This window comes from Phycodurus eques, chromosome 12 (genome assembly GCF_024500275.1).
Source record: "Phycodurus eques isolate BA_2022a chromosome 12, UOR_Pequ_1.1, whole genome shotgun sequence".
Taxonomy (NCBI): Eukaryota; Metazoa; Chordata; class Actinopteri; order Syngnathiformes; family Syngnathidae; genus Phycodurus; species Phycodurus eques.
Window position 1 is genome coordinate 23,045,188 of NC_084536.1, and position 16,169 is coordinate 23,061,356.

Sequence of the window (16,169 nt, forward strand, 5' to 3'; positions counted from 1 at the left end):
AAGCATGCAAATAGCAACCTTTCATAGACAAATGTCACGATAAACAGAGCATTACGATTTAACCGTGACCTTTAAAACCAAACTGCAATCTATTAAGAGGCACTGGTTAACAGCTGTGTGAGCCACGCAAAAACGAACACAAACATTAAGTGAACTTACACAATCTAATGAGGGCCGATGCACGAGATGTAGCAAAAAGTTTGCCTTTAAAAAAAAATTACACAGACTGAGAGGTGTTACTGTGTTTGAAAATATTGTTTTGCTGCTATCTAGTGGCATCTCGGTGCCTGTAGTCACGCCAAAGCTTTTTTAAAATCGAAAAGGAAAAAAAAAAAAAAAAAAAAAGTGCTTTGCTGTGGTCTTGTGTCATGTCTAGGATATTACAACCTGTTTTTTTTTTTTTTGTGTGCGCGTCAATTACCTGCATGGGAGAATGCAGGACACTAAACAGCAGGACACTATTAAAAGTCACAAAGTTTTTGTTTTGAAAACAGATTTCCCCTGTTTTTTTGTTTTTGTTTTTTTTTACTCTTTTATATGGTCTGATGTCTTATTCCGCATGCATGTAGAAATAATCATGTCCTCACAAGTGGCCCTTAACTGCTGTATTTCAACAGGAAATGTGATTGGATGCATTTCCATCCACTTCCTCTCCCGCTTTCCTTTTCAGTTCATCAAGCGCTTACATGTTTGTCAGCCTCGTGAGGTCCCTGCAGCCAAAATCTCTCTCAGGCCCCAAAGTGATGAAGCGATGTGCGCTGAACTCTGACGGCGAGCTGCACTCAGAGAAACGACTCAAGTTTCATTGCCAACGTCCAAAGTCAATCGTCAGCTTGGCCTGCAAGTGGGACACACGCTTGAGTGGTTCAATAACAAATGTAAGCGGCTGCAACACAGCTGCGAGGGGATATAATGACTGTTTTACTTGTCTCGCTCAATTCGATGCACATGCATAGGTTTTTTTTTAGCTCCACGGCTCCCCCTACAGCCACGAAGTGTAATTGCCCTTTAACCACTGTGATAAAACAATCTTAAACCAACAAAGACATGATCATAAGCCATTGAATGTACACGGTAAATGTTAAATGAACATCATGTCATCAACTCCAATTCAAATGTTAGCGCGCTACCTAGGCCTGTAACGATAATTACTATATCAACTTATTGTTCAATAAATAAATGGACGTGATCGTTTTGGTGGACTTGATAAATTGTCATTGCTGCGGTGAGCCGACGGCGGGTTGGACAGCTGTGTCATTAGCCACCAGCGGGCTCGTGGAATGCCGGCAGACCGGCTTTGGCGCCTTCCAATACTCCACAGATGTAATGCTCCATGTGGCGCGTGTAAATCCACACAACGGAGACACTTAAGGAAAAGTTAACTGTTTGATATGTTCGCTAGCCCGTGAGCTAAGGAGCTGAACAGCTCGCTGACAATAGCGCCTCGCTCCGAGTTGTCGTGTGTGTTAGTCCCCAATTAAAACACACACACCGGAAAGTTAATTAACTGTTTAAGAATAACCTCAGCAGCACATGTTATTCAGTCAGAGGTTGACCACACCGAACATATTTGATTGACAGATGAGGGGCTCGTCTTCAGCGCCTTCGGCCGAGCAGCAACACAGTCGTGCAGCTCGAGGCGGGCCTTATTTTTCATGATTTCATAGGCGTAAAAACAACAATGATACCATCGTTGATCGTGATAGTTTTTGGGAAAATATCTCGTCCTAAAAAAATTTTTATCATGACAGGCCTAGTTCCTGGTCCCATTTCAGCAAACGTAGGACAACATCATGTCTACCATGTCCTTGACAATGGCCCTAGAAGGGTGCAGGTTGTGAGGTAGGCGGTGCGCCAAACACATCTGCCAGGCATCCACCAACATGACGTCGAGACCCTTGAACATGCTGCGCAGCACCGCGTCCTGCTGCAGCATCAACCAGTCGCTGTTGTACACGTTGCCGGCTCGTCCCGGTTCCTGAGGGTTGGCCGTACGGATCACCACCACCGTCTCCCGCGCCCGATCCAGGAGTCGCGCCACCGCCTTGCGGATATGCCGGAGGCGGTGGATGTACACCTCCACGGGAAAGGTGCTAAAGTGAGCCCAGATGCCGAGCACCACCACCGTGTTGGGACCGCCGCTCAGGCCGTCCAGCTCGTTGGCGACGTAGCGCAACTCGCTGACCATGACGGGCTCGATGCGGATGGGTGAGCCGTGGAAGCGGTACTCGAGCAGAATGTTGCGGGTGCTGTCCACCGCCATAAAGGGCCCCGACTTTTTGGGATTCTTCAGATTGAGTTTCTTCATGTCTGCAGAGCAAAATACAATGAAGCGGCATAAGCGGAAACAAGTGGTCAGGAGCAGCAAGGGGTGCGGCATCTTTCAACAAAAACACTCAGACGTGGGCACAAGCACTGAAACTGTGTGTGACGACTGTGTGATTCATCCAGAGTCACTATATACACTAAATATCTGTGTAATATAGGAATTATATGGCGGCCAATCCCTGGCCCCGCCTGTGTGGAGTTTGCATGTTCTCCCCGTGCCTGCGTGGGTTTTCTCCGGGCACTCCGGTTTCCTCCCACATCCCAAAAACATGCATTAATTGGAGACTCTAAATTGCCCGTAGGTGTGAATGTGAGTGCGGGTGGTTGTTTGTTTCTACGTGCCCTGCGATTGGCTGGCAAACAGTTCAGGGTGGACCCCGCCTCCTGCCCGATGACAGCTGGGATAGGCTCCAGCACGCCCGCGACCCTCGTGAGGAGAAGCGGCTCAGAAAATGGACGGATGGATGGATGGATGCTTTGGCGCCAAACTGTGGTATCATGGTGCTGAAGTGAGTCGAGGAAATGGATGGATGGATGGATGGATAGGAATTATATACATTACTTCTACGACATGAACAAAATACACTATATGCACTGAAATCGTGTGGTATTATTGGAAGGACATACAACACAGCCCCAATTACAGCCAACCTCAACAGTCTTGAGGTTGGCAGTCTCTTCTTTCAACAGTCTTGAAAGAATATATTATATATTATATATAGTCTGTCAAGGTGATAAGACTGCACTCCCTGTTGCCTCAGGAAAAATGATCTGCGAATAGCGAAAACCTGCGAGTATTTGACAGCCATCCAAAAAGGGTTTTAATTTCTATAGATGCCACAAGATGGCAGCCAATCATGTTTTTCTTTTAAACAAGGCTATGGCCTGAAGAAATATAGTTCCTCGCCTCAGTTCCATTGGCTAGGCATCAAGATGTCAGCAGATGGCGCCAAACCACTATTTTTATATTAGACATGGGTTTGGCCTGAGCACACAAACAGCAAAAAGGTACGTTTTTCAGCGCATAATGGAGGGAAGGTTCCCCAAAACAATTGCAATTTCAGCAATGCCGAACCATGAATATGTTGGGGTTCACAACACTCGGCCTTATACTTGAGTGTTGGGGAGGACGGGGTGTCATAAAATCAAGGACTTGACCCCGGGCATCACCCGACCTCTACACGCCACTGCTTGCTTTAAAGCTGTGCTGAGTGATTTTTATTTTCCTTCTGAGTACGAACACGATGCAAGTTAATTGAGAGGGAAACTATTTTCTGTGCAAGGTTTTTTTTTTCCCCCCCTCGTTGTGCCAAAACGGACATGGTTTAAAACAGGCTCCGTGCACACGTCACTTCCGCATTCGGTGTTCGGTGTCAAGTTATCGAAAACAATGGCAAGTCGAGTCAAGTCAATCTTGTCTAGCTTGTTTTCATGCTCGGCTCTCGCCAAGCCAGCCAGCAGTAGTAGGGGGCCGGGGCTCGAGAGACTCGGTGCTTTCTAGTCTTTTTTAAACATCTGTAGTCACTTAAAAACCGAGTGTGACCGTTTTTCCACCACCCGAGCCAAGCCGCCGCATCGCTATGAAACGGAAGCGCTCACCTGGAAGCACAGTGAGGAGATATTCGAACCACTGACGCAAGGTGGAGTCGCCGTACATGTAGACCAACTTGTTGGTCAAACATTGAGTGATGGCGGACGCCGTGTCAAACTGCCGCATGGTGACGCCCCCCAATGGCCTCCATGAGTCCTGGTAGTAGTACCCAGACGTCGCCAGCTTCACGGGATCCGGTTTTTGACTGCTGCTGCCTACATTGACAACAGACACAATCACGTGAATAAATTGTCACCCCTCCACCCCCGCAAAAAAAAAAAAAAAAAAAAAAAAAGTAAAGGTCATTCATTTAAAGGTCCGCAGTACCGTTCCTCGCAGGCAGCACGTTGATGGCGTCTGTTGTGGAAGCTTGGATGGCAACCTTGACGTTCTTGCCTCTGATGTTAAAAAAGTAGATTACAAAGGTTGCAGCAGGAATAGCAACAATGAGATACAATCACCGGCACTCGAGGCACGCATTAGGTTACTCTTGCACAAAATTGTGAAAAAAAAATGAAGATCACGCAAGAACGAGCCAAGTGTTATCATTCAGGAAGTACCTATCAACGTTTTGTGCGCATCAGCAGATAACGTTTGAATTGAAACTCAAACTCATTGTAGTTCAGAGGCCACATAAAGCCTAATTTGATGTCAAAGGGGCAGAGCCACTAAATTCCTACCCATACCTGACATAATAAAAAAAATATATATGTTTTTTTTCCCCCTTTGTTTGAATGCAAACACATCAAATTCATGAGGAGAATCTTTGTATCTAATGAAATGTTTTTAATAATTTTACAAAACAACCTCAGATGTGTGCTTAGTGACTGTATTTGGTCCTGAAAAATATAGTATTGCAATGTAAAATAGAGTCAACTGATAAAGACAGAGTTATTTTTACCATTCAATTTTTTACAGGCGCATAACAATTCTCAAAGTGATCCTTAGTTCCCATCACTACAATATCGTTTGTATTTTTTCACTTTCAAATTCATCTCATTGTACCCTCTAGCAGACCGGTTTTTGGCCCGCGGGGCGTATCTTTGACACCACAGCTTTATGGTTTTCAGGATTGAGCGTTCCAATGGCCACAGATTTTGCCGTTCAACTTCCTTTTTATGAAACGGGGAAGTACCTCAATCAGGCTTTTGGAGGCTTTGGGGGTCAAGGGATTGTTAAGTTTTGTAATGACTTAGAACGAAAGGTATGAGGAGAACACATTTCTTCAGACAATTTTAGGCTAAAGGACAGGAGTACAGTGATAAAAGGGTCAGACAAAACAGTTTTATGGATGCAACAGTTCCAGCCACACCCTCAAAGCCTCACCCCCTTTCTTATCTGACAGCAGGAAGCACGCCAACTGGGAAAGTTCAGTTTGAACTAACTTTTAAACGGCAGGTCAATTCTAGTCTTTCTACAAGGGCCCGGGGCGATTAACGAATTTATTTCATTCGTCCGAATTTCTGGGGCACACTTCAAATGTTGATTTATTATTTTATTTTTTTTTCTTATCGGCTTCCATAGATGTTTACACTTTAAAACGAAGTAGCAACAGTACTTTACAAAGGACGGATGGTTAATCAGTCATTTGGAAAAGGTACAAAATACTGGTATTGTTCTAATCTATTGCAACCACAAGGAGAACTGTGGACATGAAAGGAATCATTTTCATAATTTTGCATACGACAACAAAGGAAGGCAATCATAGAGTCCATCGCGCTGAACGTTGCAAACTGCTAGCCCTTTATACCTTGCAAAAACAGTTATTTATCCACATACCGGTGGTAGCAGCTTATAAATTAAATCAAATCTGGATCCTAAATCTTGTGTCCAAATCAGTTGCGCACTTCACACGGTTCTGGTTTGTTTTTTCCCCCCGTCAAGTTACAGCCTACATCCTCTTTCACCCGACAACTGCAGGTGGTGTGACCTCACAATCAGAGCATCCAGAAGTTCAGCAAACATTAAAGCAGCGTAAAATAAATAGTTGAAAATGTGTTGAATTAAAAAGGATTAGGCAAGGTTTTTTTTTTTGCTTTTTCCTTTTATTGAATGGGTAAAAATGGATTTTTAGGGGAGAAATAATATATGATTTTATTTTTTAAAAAATCTTTATTATCACCCAACCCTACATTCTACCCTGTGGAGAAGTACCAAATCAAAAACAGTACGAATTAATGCAAATATGCAAACAATAACCAATCAAGCAAATAAAACCAAAAGAAATCAAGTACTGAACCACACATGCAAATTAGCTATTCAGCTAACTCTTGCATTAAAGCTGTTCTGATCTGCACATGCTACCTGTACCTAGATGCATGTGTGGCAACAACTGACACTTTTATTGTATTATTTGCAGAGATATGAGATATATTTTTGCAAGAGAAGCGTAGTACATTTGTCCAGAACCATGAATTTGGTGGTTTGGGGATTTTGGGGAGATTTTTAAGATTTTGGAGTCCAATGGAGGGGTCTTATTGTGGTTTGTGTATGCTATTCTAGGACCTAGGAGCTTTCTAATAGTATCTCACGTATGTTTCGATGACATTGGAAAGTACTCAAACCAAGTTTTGGCGTCCACAGATTGTTCTTTTTGAAAAAGCTTTTCAAACAGAAGGTCATACGGGGATGAAACCAAGTTCTATTTGGACAATTTTAGGGGTGAACAGTTCAATATCCTCAACAGCTTGTTCTGTTTGAACTACTTTTGGAATAGCTCATGTTAATCAATCACTGAGTGTACAAACCTTTTAAAAAGCAAAGCTTCCTTTTCGGTGATGAGGTTTTTGGCGTAGCCTCCCATGCTATGGCTGTATCTGGCGTCGCAGCTGAGCATTTTGGGCTTGTAGCAGAACCATTGATCGCCGGACTGAGGGTCCGTGAAGTTGCACAGCGGCCCCTTGTCTTGCGGCAGGCACACGTTGCACTCCATCTTCTCAGAATGATTGCCTTGGCGAAAGAAGCTGAAGAAGTACACCCGATCGGGCCGCTTCTCCCTCAGCCGCCGCAGCACGGCGACGGCCTCGCTCGAGTGCACCATGGTGACCTCGACCTGAGCCGAGCCCTCCCACAGAAGCGGGAATCGAGCGGAATAAAGTCCGTTCTTGTGGTCCAGCACCTGCCCGGCCACGCCCGCCTTGTATTTTGGGGAGTGCAACCGAGCCAACAGAAAATCTCCGCCGTAGCGCTTGGGTCGGCCCTTGAAGTCGTGCAGGTGAACTTGTACTTCCAACTGGTCGCCCACGTACCAACGCTGTCCGTTTTGGGAGGGGACGATTTTAAACAGGCTATGGGCCGGGTCACTCGTCTGGGTCAGGGCGGGCGGTGCGGAGCCAGAGGGCGGCTGGGGCCAATCGATGGAGTCCAACAGGTTGCGTTCCTCCAGCTCTTCTTCAGGTGACGCCGGCTGGCCCAGATGTGGACAAAAGCTGCGAACTGCGGTGAAATGTTGGGAGGCTCCCAGAGAGGTTTGACGACTGGATCCGGTTTTGGCCCTTGTACGGTGGTGCCAGTATTTGGTTCCTCCACTTCTGAAGAGATGGAATGATATGCACATGCAGAATGTCTCGACGGAATTCAACAGATTTAGTGGCAAAAAAAAAAAAAAAAAAAAACATGTCATCCTCCATTATTTAGATGTATTAGGTACTAAAGAGAGAGTTTCTACATTAGAGCGTGGTGTTGTACAGTGCAAGTCGTGCTCCCTTAGCAAAAATTGCGTCGAGGAATGGAGCATGTGTTTTGCTTTTATAATCCTTCTGTTTTAAAAGTTCAGTAAAGCCATATTTTTTAAAGATCTCAGATATTCATTATTCCAGTATTTTGGTATATCGATGTCGTTAACGTTAGCCGTATACTGCAGGCAAATTTTACACCGAGGAATTTAAACAAAGCAGGTTTGACTGGAACTATTGTATTTTTTTATGTAACGTATTTCGGAGAAGAGGTGATGCGATTGGCATTCAGCAAAAGGGGATTCTTTTAAATAAACAAATCAATCCGTTTTTTTATCATGAAACAAAGTTATCATAGTTGGAATAGGATAACTGATGCAATTAGGTTCTCTTGAGCTTGTAATAATTGTATGTAAGTCCAATAATTAAGATTATTTTGTTACCTTAATTCTAATTATTCTTTGCTGTTGCCATATTCGAATTGGTTTATAATCCAATATATTTCAAAGAAAATAATTCTATGTATTTTAAAGAAAAAAATGAGAAGAAATAAGTTCCACATTAATGTGTTTTTATCAGTATGCGGGTGTGTTGGGGGGGGGCACCATTCAAGCTTGGACTGCCACAAATTGTGCATGTCTGAAAGAAAAACGTCTTATAGTTTAATTTGAATCCTATTCAAAATAAAATAAACGTGTTTTTCCTGATCACTCATGTTTTCTTTAAAAGAATAGTACACATTTGACAAATTCTGCCAGGTTATGTAAACTTATGTAGACTAGACTTTTAAAAAAAAAACAAAAAAGATCAATTTCTCTCACCTGCTCAGTGGTGATGTTGCGCAGCAGGAAGATGAGGCCGAATAAGGTGAGAATGCTGAGGATATATTTCCAAACATTTCGGGACATGGTGAGTGTGACTTTGACCTGGTTGAGTATCTGCAGTCATGTAGATGTCAAGGAAGTAACCTGATGACAAGTCGCCCACTAGGCAGGGCCTCTCGAAGGCCACAAAAGCAGGAAAATAATTAAACATTAAACTGGTTATGAAGATTAACTCTCATAAAGGATACGCAAATACAGATTCAAATGTCAATCGATGGTCAGGTTGTTTGCGTGCTTGTTGCAATTATGTTTAATTTATTGGTGTTTTGTCCATCTGAGTTTGAAATGTCCTACTTTACTGGCTGTTCTTGAACGCATGCCGTCAGAGGCGAAAGTCGTTTGTTCACGTTAGAGCTAATTCAGCATTTTGCAATAAAAAGAAACCACCAAAAGCAAATGTTCAAAGGTTTTTATGATGATTTTACTATTATGATTATGATGATTATGCGTTATTATGATCTCGTCTCCATGCAGTCCCAAATTGACTTACTTGGTGTGAAATGTGAGCCTGTTCACCCTGAACCGGGGGCAGCAGCCTCAGCTGGGAAGCCCAGACTCTCCCCAGCCACTTCCTCTAGCTCTTCCAAGGGGATCCCAAGGTGTTCCCAGGCAAGCCGAGAGACGTACTCTCTCCAGTGTATCCTGGGTCGTCCCCGGGATCTCCTCCCGGTGGGACGTGCCCGGAACACCTCACCGGGGAGGCATCCGGGAGGCATCCTAAACAGATGCCCGAGCCACCTCATCTGGCTCCTCTCAATGCGGAGGAGCAGCGGCTCTACTCTGAGGCCCTCCCGGATGACCGAGCTTCTCACCCTCTCTCTAAGGGAGAGCCCGGACACCCTGCGGAGCAAACTCATTTCAGCCGCTTGTATCCGGGATCTTGTTCTTTCGGTCACGACCCACAGCTCGTGACCATAGGTGAGGGTAGGAACGTAAATCGACCGGTAAATCGAGAGCTTCGCCTTTCTGCCTTGCTCCTTCTTCACCACAACAGACCGATACAAAGGTCGCATCACTGCAGACGCTGCAACTATCCGCCTGTCAATCTCCCGTTCCATTCTTCCCTCACTCGTGAACACGCCACCCCGAGATACTTTAACTCCTCCACTTGGGGCAGGATCTCAGCCCCGAGCTGTAGAGGGCATGCCACCCTTTTCCGACTGAGGACCATGGTCTCAGATTTGGAGGTGCTGATTCTCATCCCAGCCGCTTCACACTCAGCTGCGAATCGCTGCTGTGAGAGTTGGAGATCACGGCCTGATGAACCCAGCAGAACCACATCATCTGCAAAAAGCAGAGATCCAATACTGAGGCCACCAAACCGGACCCCCTCTATGCCTTGGCTGCGCCTAGAAATTCTGTCCATAAAAGTTAGAATCAGAATCGGTGACAAAGGACAGCCTTGGCAGAGTCCAACCCTCACCGGAAACGAGTCCGACTTACTGCCGCATATGCGGACCAAACTCGGACTCCGGCCGAACAGCCCGTATCAGGTACCCCATACTCCCTAAGCACCCCCCATAGGACTCCCGAGGGACACAGTCGAACGCCTTCTCCAAGTCCACAAAACACATGAAGAAGAGGTCCCATGCACCCTCAAGGACCCTGCCGAGGGTGTAGAGCTGGTCCACTCTTCCACGGCCAGGACGAAAACGACACTGCTCCTCCTGGATCTCCAGAGATTCGACTTCCCGATGAACCCTCCTCTCCAGCGCCCCTGAATAGACCTTACCAGGGAGGCTGAGGAGTGTGATCCCCCTGTAGTTGGAACACACCCTGCGGTCCCCCTTCTTAAAAAGGGGGACCACCACCCCAGTCTGCCAATGCAGAGGCACTGTCCCCGATGTCCACGCGATGTTGCAGAGGCGTGTCAACCAGGACAGCCCTACAACATCCAGAGCCTTTAAGAACTCCGGGCGAACCTCATCCACCCCCGGGGCCTTGCCACCGAGGAGCTTTTTAACCACCTCGGTGACCTCAACCCCAGAGATAGGAGAGCCCGCCTTAGAGAACCCAGACTCTGCTTCCTCATGGGAAGGCGTGTCGGTGGAATTGAGGAGGTCTTCGAAGTATTCTCCCCACCAATTCACAATGTCCCAAGTCGAGGTCAACAGCGCCCCATCCCCACTATACACAGTGTTGATGGTGCACTGCTTCCCCCTCCTGAGACGCCGGATGGTGGACCAGAATTTCCTCGAAGCCGTCCGGAAGTCATTCTCCATGGCCTCACCAAACTCCTCCCACGCCCGGGTTTTTTCCTCAGCGACCACCAAAGTCGCATTCCACTTGGCGGTACCCATCAGCTGCCTCAGGAGTCCCACAGTCCAAAAAGGCCTGATAGGACTCCTTCTTCAGCTTGACGGCATCCCTCACCGCTGGTGTCCACCAACGGTTTTGGGGATTTCCGCCAAAACAGGCACCAACTACCTTACGGCCACAGCTCCAGTCGGCCGCCTGAGGAATGGAGGCGCGGAACATGTTCCACTCGGACTCAATGGGTGAGACGTGGGTGAAGTTCTGCCGGAGGTGGGAGTTGAAACTCCTTCTGACAGGGGATTCTGCCAGACGTTCCCAGCAGACCATCACAATACGTTTGGGCCTTCCAGGTCGGACCAGTATCTTCCCCCACCATCGGAGCCAACTCACTACCAGGTGGTGATCAGTTGACAGCTCTGCCCCTCTCTTCACCCAAGCGTCCAAGACATGCGGTCGCAAGTCCGATGACACGGACGGCGACCTAGGGTGTCCTGGTGCCAAGTGCACGCGTGGACAACCCTTATGCTTGAACATGGTGTTCGTTATGGACAATCCATGGTGAGCTCAGAAGTCCAATAACAGAACACTACTCGGGTTCTGATCGGGGGGGCCGTTCCTCCCAAACACGCCCTTCCAGGTCTCACTGTCATTGTCCACATGAGTATTGAAGTCCCCCAGCAGAAGGATGGAGTCCCCAGCAGGAGCGCTCTCCAGCACCCCATCCAAGGACTCCAAAAAGGGTGGGTACTCTGAACTGCTGTTTGTTGCATAGGCACAAACAACAGTCAGGACCCGTCCTCCCACCCGAAGGCGGAGGGAGGCTACCCTCTTGTCCACCGGGGTGAACCCCAACGTACATGCGCCGAGCCGGGGGGCAATAAGTATACCCACACCTGCTCGACGCCTCTCACCGTGGACAACTCCAGAGTGGAAGAGAGTCCATCCCCTCTCGAGAGGACTGATACCAGAGCCCAAGCTGTGTGTGGAGGCGAGTCCGACTAGATCTAGTCGGAACTTCTCGACCTCACATACCAGCCGGGCCCCATGGGTGCAGGTCCGGCCACCAGGTGCTCGCCTTCGAGCCCCACCTCCAGGCCTGGCTCCAGAGAGGGGCCCCGGTGACCCACGTCCGGGAAAGGGAATCATATATCCATTTATTTTGTTCGTCATAGGGGTTTTTGGAGCCGTGCTTTGTCTGGTCCTGTTTTCCAGGTCCTAGGTGAGCTTCACGCCTACCGGGGGCGTGAAGCCCCAGACAATTTAGCTCCTAGGATCATTGGGACAAGCAAACCCCTCCACCACGATAAGGTGACGGCTCAAGGAGAGGGGGGTGGCTTAGTACCCCAAAAAAATATTTGTCGACGGGAAGTCTTTACCTGCTTCCTGTACATGCCGCTTTTCCCATTATGAGGATGGCCAGTGTCCAGGTTGAAGACGCGATTGTCGATGGGTAAATTGTTGTCACCGCGGCCCGGCTCTAACTGTGCCCGTGTATCCAACACTTTCTCCCAAATGTTTCAGAAAACACACTGGTTCGAAAGTTACGTATATTTGCTAGCAACCACAGATCTGATAAAAAAAATTTTAATTTCAAAACTCATGAGATAAGGGGAAACAGAGAATAGAATCAGTCACTACCACGTACAGCAGGACATGCCGCACCTTTCGACACGGGCAATGGTCAGAGACCGACTGAATGAAAAAAACAGGGAACTAAATACAGTACAAACATACTGACGAGACAATGAGGCACACCTGGACAAGAGTGGTTGGGGAGAGCTGATAGGCTGATAGACAAGGGGAGCATTGATGACAAGAACAGGAGGAGACAAAGACATGAGCACACAGCTACGAAAAACAAAAAATATTGGTACATCATGATGCATAAAACCCTAAGTACTGAACAAAAATACAGATCATGCCACTAACTTCATCCAAAAGAGGATAAAGTCAGACAAAAACAAATATGTTGTGTAAGATGACACTTCCTTCCCTCCGCACTTGTGTACATTTGCTCATGTAAAATCAACATCAGTGACAACTAATTCAAAATTCAGCGTTCCGCACTTTCAATCTCATTCTGCAAGTGTATAGTGACAATAAAAGGCTTTCTATCCTACTATTCACTTACCGTGGCCTTGCTACGTTCACAGCTTTTTTTATGTTAATACAAATAATGTACATATTGTACAACCCCAATTGCAATAAAGTTGGGACTGTTGTGTTAAACATAAATAAAAACAGAATACAATGATTTGCAAATCAAGTTCAACGTATATTTAATTGAATACACGACAAAGACAAGATATTTAATGTTCAAACTGATAAACTTGATTGTTTTTAGCAAATAATCATTAACTTAGAATTTTATGGCTGCAACACGTTCCAAAAAAGCTGGCAAATACCACTGACCTGTAGACCGAGAGACTTCAGAAATTTCCTTGCAGTTGACTGTGGGGGGGGGGGACAACCCTGAGCTGTTGTTCTGCACACTGTACCATGACGTGCAAGCCCAATTCCAATGAAGTTGGGACATTGCCTATCCATCCATCCATTTTCTGAGCCGCTTCTCCTCACTAGGGTCGCGGGCGTGCTGGAGCCTTTCTCACTTATCATCGGGCAGGAGGCGGGGTACACCCTGAACTGGTTGCCAGCCAATCGCAGGGCACATACAAACAAACAACCATTCGCAGTCACAGACACGCCTACGGGCAATTTAGAGTTGTCAATCAATCTATCATGCATGTTTTGGGGAGGTGGGAGTAAACCGGAGTGCCCAGAGAAAAGTTGTGATTATTTGCTAAAAACAATCAAGTTTATCAGTTTGAACATGAAATATCTTATCTTTGTAGTGTATTCAATTAAATATAGGTTGAACATGATTTGCAAATCATTGTATTCTGTTTTTATTTATTTTTAACACAACGTCCCAACTTCATTGGAACTGGGGTTGTAAATATTGATTAAAAGGCAATAACAAGTCAATAAGTATATAAAATGAGCATTTAATGTCTCTGTAAAGCGAAACTAAAAATGTCTTCTAAATTTGACACACCACAGACAACAGTGCCAAATTTGAGTGATTAAATAAATCGGCAAGTACAGTCTATGAAATTTGGCTTCAAAATTGTGAAAAATCTAACCGTTCTCTCCACTATTCAATTCTGTGGACGTGTCCGCAAAGTGCGCTCAAACCACACCCCGCTCAACTGTCAATCAAATACGACCACTTCAAATGAATGCTACTTCGTCTAGCATCTTTTTTTTTTTTTTACGCCTACACATCTCTACATCGTTGAGCCGAGAAAGAATATCCGCTTAAAGCCTCCAGAGGCATCACATCGGGTCTTCGTGGGGACGTTCCGCACCGCATCAAGGCGCTCTAAAGTGCCCACACCAGGGCGAAACCTCTGTCACACTGGACTAGGTCTTATAGCAGTCTTGCAGGATTTTCATTCTCTTGGCTTGAGTAAAATTAGACTACACCGATCAGATCCGCTCGATCGGTATCGCCGATAATTAGCATTTTATGGTGATCGGCTTTAATGTCATAATTCGCCGATCCCGCAAAAGACATCCGCCTTGCCATCGTGTACAGTATATTTGAGTTCAAAAGCTAGTTTATTTTTAGCCTTGTCGCGTGTCTTTTGACGCAGTACTGTAAAAATCTGACCGCTGTTGAAGGAGGCTTTTCTCTGCCAGTCCTTCGCGTGTTCGTTGAATTTCGGATGGTGAGAATGTTGGTCAGAATCAGAGACTGGAAATGAACTTCTTTAATCAGAATCAGAATCATCTTTATTTGCCAAGTATGTCCAAAACACACAAGGAATTTGTCTCCGGTAGTTGGAGCCGCTCTAGTACAACAGACAGTCAATTTACAGAACACTTTCGAGACATAAAGACATTGACAAAAAACAATTGTGCAAAAAGATGCAGAGTCCTCTAGCACTTAGAGCAGTTTGAATGACTAATATTGCAATATTCCGGTGCAATGACCATTGTGCAAAGGGCGCTGAGACTTCAAGGAGTGTATGCGGTTTAAAGTGACGAGTAGTGCGATCATCTGGGACAATGTTGGTTGTGCAAATGTTACAGATACTCCTCAATCAGTGTGCAAATGGAGCAGATGCTACTCTGGCATGAGTGGCCAGTATATGCAAATAGTGCAGCATGGCGAGACAACTACAGTGAGTGCACGAGTAATACATAATTGGCCCCACAGAAATGTGACAACGAACTCAAGTCAAAAAATTGCCAGCTTGTTGTAATGGAATTATAGGTTAGGTGTTTAAGAAGTTGATCGCAAGAGGGAAGAAGCTGTTGGAATGTCTACTAGTTCTAGTTTGCGTCGGTCGGTAGCACCAACCTGAGGGAAGGAGCTGGAAGAGCTGGTGACCGGGGTGCAGACGGTCCGAGAGGATTTTGCACGCCCTTGTCTTAGTTCTGGCAGCGTGCAAGTCCTCAATGGTGGGTAGGGGGGTACCGACAATCCTTTCAGCAGTTTTGATTGTCCGTTGCAGTTGGAGTTTGTCCTTTTTTGTAGCAGCACCAAACCAGACTGTGATGGAAGAACACAGGACTGATTCGATGACCACTGTGTTGAACTGTCTCAGCAGCTCCGGTGGCAGGCCGTGCTTTCTCAGAAGCTCTTGATTCAGAAGCTCTTTCTTCTCAGAAGATCTTTATTGCAGAATATTCTGGGCACAAATGTTCTACAAGCAAAGGCTGCAGCTCCTCAAATGTGCTCAAATGTGCGCTTTCTCAGCGTTCAGTGCGAGATTATATACAGTGTTCAGGGCGGTGTTTAAAACTTGAGCAGGGTGGATCCAAGGCCACAGCAATATCTCTTCTTGTCACAAACATCCTATTATGCAGTCGTTTTTGGGTGCGCCCTGCTGACATGTAGTTTCACAGTTGAGGTTAGGTTGCACAACATAACAGTGCACAAATAAGTCTATGTATGATCATGGCATCAGTATATCGCGTGCGAGGGCCTTCACCGCCAATAAAGTTTTTTTCTTTTAAATATGTCGGCAGTGTGGGACAGCCAACACGTCCGAGACAGACAACACGTAATACGTGGATTTAGATTTTAATACGATACGACTCTCAAGCAGGCAACAAAACGCAAAGCTAATGTCGTAACAGTTGTAAGGAAACACGCCAGCGTTCTGTCGAATCACGCTCTAAAGGTTCAGTGTGTGTGAAGTAATTTAATTACACTAATTTATTTATAGTAAGTTAGCACCCATTATTTCTGTCATGTTGTAATCTTGGTTTGACCTGACTGATTAGAATACATGACCTGACGAGAGAATACTTTTGAAGATACTCAGTATACAGTACACAAGTATATACAGTAAATGAACAAGTAATTTAAATAGACACATTACTCCATCTTGTGATCGGATCCGTGATCGGTTATCGATCGGCCCC

At 45.8% G+C, this 16,169-nt stretch overlaps 1 pseudogene; it reads right to left on the minus strand.

Moving 5' to 3' along the window:
* Positions 1–1,314: 1,314 nt before the first annotated feature.
* On the minus strand, positions 1,315–8,501 carry LOC133410733 (NXPE family member 3-like; annotated as a pseudogene).
* Positions 8,502–16,169: the final 7,668 nt, after the last annotated feature.